The sequence below is a fragment of the Hibiscus syriacus genome, unplaced genomic scaffold (genome assembly GCF_006381635.1).
Source record: "Hibiscus syriacus cultivar Baekdansim isolate YM2019G1 unplaced genomic scaffold, ASM638163v2 tig00002237_pilon, whole genome shotgun sequence".
Taxonomy (NCBI): Eukaryota; Viridiplantae; Streptophyta; class Magnoliopsida; order Malvales; family Malvaceae; genus Hibiscus; species Hibiscus syriacus.
In genome coordinates this window covers 10,005,181-10,011,180 of record NW_024061918.1, presented here as the reverse complement: position 1 = coordinate 10,011,180, position 6,000 = coordinate 10,005,181, and positions in this window count along the sequence as shown.

The following is a 6,000-nucleotide window of genomic DNA, read 5'->3' as shown; positions in this document are numbered from 1 at the left end:
CGTGTTCTGGGAGATCGTCATCTAGCTAAGAGATGATAGCAGTTTCTAGACCTGGTTCAGGGAGATATGATTATTTTTGAGTACGAGATCATGTTTTTGAAATTGTTGAAGTATGGATTCAGTCTAGTACCTACCGAGAGATATAGGTGCTGGAAGTTTACTCAAGGACTCTGATATGAGTTGCATCATTAGGTAGTTACCAATCAGAATAAGGTATTCGACATTGTAGTTAGGAGAGCAAAACGCGTGGATGAAGTTGAGGCTTCTACACCTTCCGTACGTCCCGATAAAAGAAATCGTATTGTTTCTCATCAGCTGAGTCATTCTGGTTTGAGGCCTGCGTCTCCTCCACTTTCTGTAGCTAGTCAAGGTGATTCTGCATATTTTACTCCGGAATCAAGTTGCGAGTTATGTGGAAATAGACACGAGGGAGAGGGGGAGAGTGTCGTAAGAGGATGGGTACCTGTTTCCATTGTGGATCCAGTAAGCATTTCCTGAGGAATTGTCTATATCCACCTCCTGTCGATCAGACCCCTACTCAGACTCCTATGCATTCTCAAGCCTCTGTTCAAACTCCAACTAGGAGTCACAGTCAGGGTAGGACTTTCAGATCTGTTTCTAAGGTCGATAGTAGAGCCTGATCGTAGAGTAGAAGGCCAGCTACTTCTAAGGCTCGACAACCTGCTCTTGTTTACGCTACCCGACGTTCTAGTGATCGAGTTGAGCCCGAGACTTCTGTAGGTATATTTATTGTTATTTTTGTTTCATGCAATGCATTTCTAACAACACCCTTTCTATACTCAAATTTCGTGTCTTAAGATCCATAAACTTTTCATTAAGGCACCAAGACCCTTGTTTCCACTCTGAGTTTGGTAAAATTCTTCGTTATTGTCAAAAGAGTAATTAACCCTTGTCCTATAAAAGAACCTTCAGAGGCCTAGTTTCGCTTTCTGTTCGACTCTGGTGAATTTTGAGGACGAAATTCTTTTAAGGGGAGGAGAATTGTCACGCCCCAAAAATTTTATTTAAAATTTATTTAATTATTTTTCTGGACTAAACTACAAAATTTTAAAACTTATGTGCTAAAGTCGAAAGTTTTGGAAATTTAGGGACGAAACCTGTAATTACTTATCCTGGTCTGTCATCTAAAATAAAAAAAAGGAGAGTAGGGGATTGGCCTGGCTCGAACCCATGACTTAGGGTATGGCCGGACTGGCCTAGACCTTATATATGTTTAAAATTATAAAATATATATTATTCATTTTAATTTTTGGGTTTTTATTTACCCCAAACCAGAAAACCCCCACCCCCGCCGAGAGCCATTTTCCCCCAACCCAAGCCTTACCCGATGCTAATCGACCGCCAAACGTCGCGGGGAAGCTGGTGAATTCCTGTCGAAATTCCTAGCCCGTCGTTCAATTTTTCGTAAAATACGACCACCGTGCTCAGTTATATGCCTCACCGCCACTACCTCCGCACTACCGGTCGTCGTCCGCTCCAAACGCAACCCGTGGGTTGTAGTAGCATTGTCGTTTCCTCCTCCGATCACCTTTGGGTAAATTCAGTTGTATTTTTGGTTGTTTGGTTTGGTTTATAGTGTTTTTAGGTGAAATTGTTGGTTACAATTGATGTTTGGTCTACTCAAGAGAAATCGGCCGCCGAACAGCCACCATTTCATCGGCTCACGCGCCCCACGCACTGTCGCGTGTGCGTAGAGCTTGTCTCCACTCAGTTTCCTTCAAGAAATCGGTCTAGCCAGTCTGGACCGGCCTGAACCGGCTCAACCCGACCCAAACTGTTAACCTGACCCAACCTGAACTCTTGACCCGACCCGCTGAATTTGACAAAGTTGACTTTGACCCAAAAAGTCAAATTTTTTGAAAAGTCATATTTTAGGTTTTTCGATGTCCTGAGTCCAATTCCAAAGTTTGTTTTGCCAAATTCAAACCCAAAAACCTCTGAATTGACCCGTAAATTTGAAAAGTGCATATTTATTTAAGTGTTTTAATTTAGTTAATTAACCGAAGGGTCAAAGACTAATTATGCTATCCTATATTAAAGGTACTCGGGGATCTCCTGACCGTTTGACTACTCGACCCGGTTTCTCTCGATCTGCTCATCCTTGAGAGGCCGTGAATACTCATATAGTTCTATAACCCTGTTAGTTATTCAGTTTAGAATATTATTCCGAATATGACTCTGTTCTGATATTGCTTAGGTTCCCTTTCAATCGAAGAGCCTAGTGAAGCCGATACTCGATAGATCTTCCAGACTGATCCATTTTGCGGGGAGTGTTCCTTGTGTGCAATATAATTATTTTAAATAACTACTTTAAATATCTGTTTGAAATCTCATGTGTACATGATTGTTTTCTCTAATTTGAAATACAACGTTTGATCTGATTTGACTACTGTATAAATGACTTGTTTTGAAACCTTATTTCTGATTTACTAAAACGTAAAGCATGATTGTGTGAATTATGATTTCTGGTTATTGTCTTACTAAACTGATTATCTGTTTGAACTCTGATTCACTGTTACTACTGGTTATTGTCTGAAAAATGTTTTATTCGGGGCACTCTGGATATGGTATTAAGACTCTGGCAGGTTCAGTTGCTGTTGGTAATTCCTTGGATAGGTTTAGCATCGAATGATAATTCCTTATGGACCTAAGTCGAGCATTGGGTAGGCTCTGCGGCCTCGAGATTTTTCTTGGGTAAGCCTCTATGGCCCTGAGAATTATCTTGGGTAGGCTCTCAGGGCCCCAAGGTACTCCCTTAAGTTGTGCAGTTCTGGGGAATTGCACATGGCGTTCGGTTGGAGGACGATTCAGAGTTTTTAAATTAAAAACTCCTATGATGTTTTAATGACTATGATTTGTACTGATTTTAAAAGCATAACTGTATGTTTTTATTTCTGCACTGTTGGAACACACTAAGCCTCTAGCTCATTTTTCAAACTGTTTTACCCCTTTCAGATATTCTCGGATAGGCACTCCGTATCAGGCACTTGGAGGATTGGCACATTTAGTACAAATCTTTTTGTTGTAATGTTTCTATCTTTCGAAATGCTTTTAATGATGGTGACATATGCCTTATTTTTATGATGTTTATTTCTTTTGCTACTGATATCTGATTTACTGTGTTCCGGAATTATCACATGTTTTGTTTTTACTTGATCGGTTTTAGTTTTATATTTATGAGTTGGGTTTTATAGTTATTTATTATACTTTTATAGATTGCCAATTGTAATATGATTTAAATTATCAAATAACATTTTGAAAAAATTATTTGAGAATCCTTAATGTAATCCGCTAGACTTAGTCGAAACGCATAGGCTGGGTCTAGGGGGTTACAGTCTAACATATCATCTATATGTTTCTAGAATTTGTCTTTGTCAGCTCTTGAAGCATTAGTTGTCTGTTCATCAGGAACATGTTCTTTAATGACATATTCCTTCATTTCATGTTTGAGAACAATTCTCAAATTACAAAACCGGTCACGAAAGTTTATGCCATTAAGTTTCTCCTTCTCAAGGAGTGATCGTAGTGATAAAGTGTTGTTTGCCATTAAATCTACAACAATGGAAAAATTAAAGTAATTAAATTTATCGAATTAAAAAATTATAAATAGGTCTTTATTTACAAAATACTCCCACTATTTTATTCAAAATTAAAAACATCTTTGTTTTAATTTCGAAAAAATTCAACGCAAATTTTTCTAGATGTTAGGATCCATAATATATCAATTTCCTAAATTAACTTTGGCTTTTCTTTTAGAATGGTGATTATTTAGGTAAGTAACACTTTACTAGTTACATATCATGTAACTCCTCCTTTTGGTGAACAACTCTTGTTCAAGTCATCTCATGACTTATCCAAATACTTAACCTTTAGGTTTTTAATTCTATGAATAACTAGCTAAGTTATTACCAATATCTCAACCGGTAAATATCACTTGCTTATTCTTTGCGTTTAACCAATATAGATTTATGTGCCAATGCTTTGGCAAAGCACACACAATATCGATCGAAGCATTAATGAGGGTAAATATTGGATGGTTAAGTTAACTTAGATTATAAAGAGGGATTTGTGTAATTATCTCATCATTGTTCATTTTAATATTAGGCCCTTATTGATCTCATCAATATTCATTCTTATTTTATCATTTGATGCATTGCATACATAATAGATATAACAATAAATAAGATTCAATGGTTATAGCCCAAAAACAATGACTAAGGTGGCCCATCCCAAGCCAATGGGAGAACAAAAAAACCATAAAACCTAAGACTACTCTCTAGGTATCTTCTCACCTTTAGTTCAGTCCATTCTTTTACTCCTTGTGAATCTTCATAGGATTACAAATTTAGAAGAAACTCATTTTACATACGAGGGAGTAAGATGAGAAGAGAAATACAACTGAGATATAGAAAGGCACGACTCGCAGGTCGTATTTCAAATTCAACCACTGTAAATTGAACAAGGGCTATAACCATGCATGTCAAACACTGTGCAAAACAAACATATCATATATATACACCTGGTTACGCCTTTGTTAAACAATATTAATATGGGCCTACAATCTGTACTGTTGATAAAGGGTCAAGGGGCCGTCGCAGTTTGATAACACTTATTAACATAAACATGCTTTTGGGATTTTCAATCTCGAAGGTTTTTTGCATCGGAACAACCATTGTTCCACTACCAAATGCGATATGCTATCACACACCCATGGATCATCTTGTCAACAATTGACATATGTATTTCGTAAAATCCTTGCTACGACACATAGATTGTAAAAACATATTAACTAATTAATATATTAGTCGTTGCGGTTATCGAATTGAACAATGATATCAAGCATATTTGTCAAAAAGGATAAAACTAGAACATGCAACTCATACATATTGCATCAACCAATAATTTAACCTGAATTTGGATCGTACAAGTGTCTCTGATACCACTTTTAGGACTGTCGGCGCACCTCACGGCGCAACAGAAACAAAAACTTGACAGTCTCACCAGCGATCCAAGTATGTAAACCCGAAATCGGGAGGAAAGGATGCGAATACTTACAATGGATTCCTTGAAAAACAGCAAAGACATTTGCAACTAGTGGTGATCACAAAAAATTTGAATGGTAAACCTCCACGAAAACACGTCTCGGCGTTTACTTAGTTCACTTGATTGAGAGCAAAATTTTCTTGTACCAAAATTGGTTTTGAGAAAAATGGGTGAAGAGAACGACTGCTAGACCTTACCTCATTTAAGTATATCAATAACCCTAACATATTAGGGATTTTAAGTTATTTAAAAAAATTATTTAATTAATTCAAATTAAATATACATTAAAGACTTATAATATGAATTAAAATCTTTAATGTTTATTTAAAATCTTATTTAATTATTCTGAAATAAATATCAATTAAAAGAGTTGTAATCAAAATTACATTTTTTAATGGTTACTTACTATATTAGGGATAATTAAAATCATTTGTAATCAAATATACATATATTAACTCCAGATATATTTTAGTAACATACAACAAATTGTACACCTTTGCTCATTTCAATCCTAAGGTGTGACCCTGTAGGTTGTAAAGTTAGTACTAATTATTAGAACAATTCTAATATTACATACAATGAGTGATATCTAGCAATATATCATTGTCACCTAAGTTACAAGAAATTATGATTTGACATATCATCTTCGTGATTAACTCTTTTATGTAATACACTCTTTTGTCCTTTATATCTAGAATAGGCACAAGTCATGGAATAGTCACACTTGTGTCACACTTGTATAACCCATCTATTGTTTCTTGATATCTAGAGTAGACTTTAATTAACGAATAATTTTTGATATCTAATATCAACTTATTAGAGCATGGCCATGCGTTTCTAGTCTCACTCAATCAAGTGGCCAGTGATATATTTCCTATTATGTAGGAAGGACAAATCCTATCTTAATCATACACACCCACTACATATATTGAGATA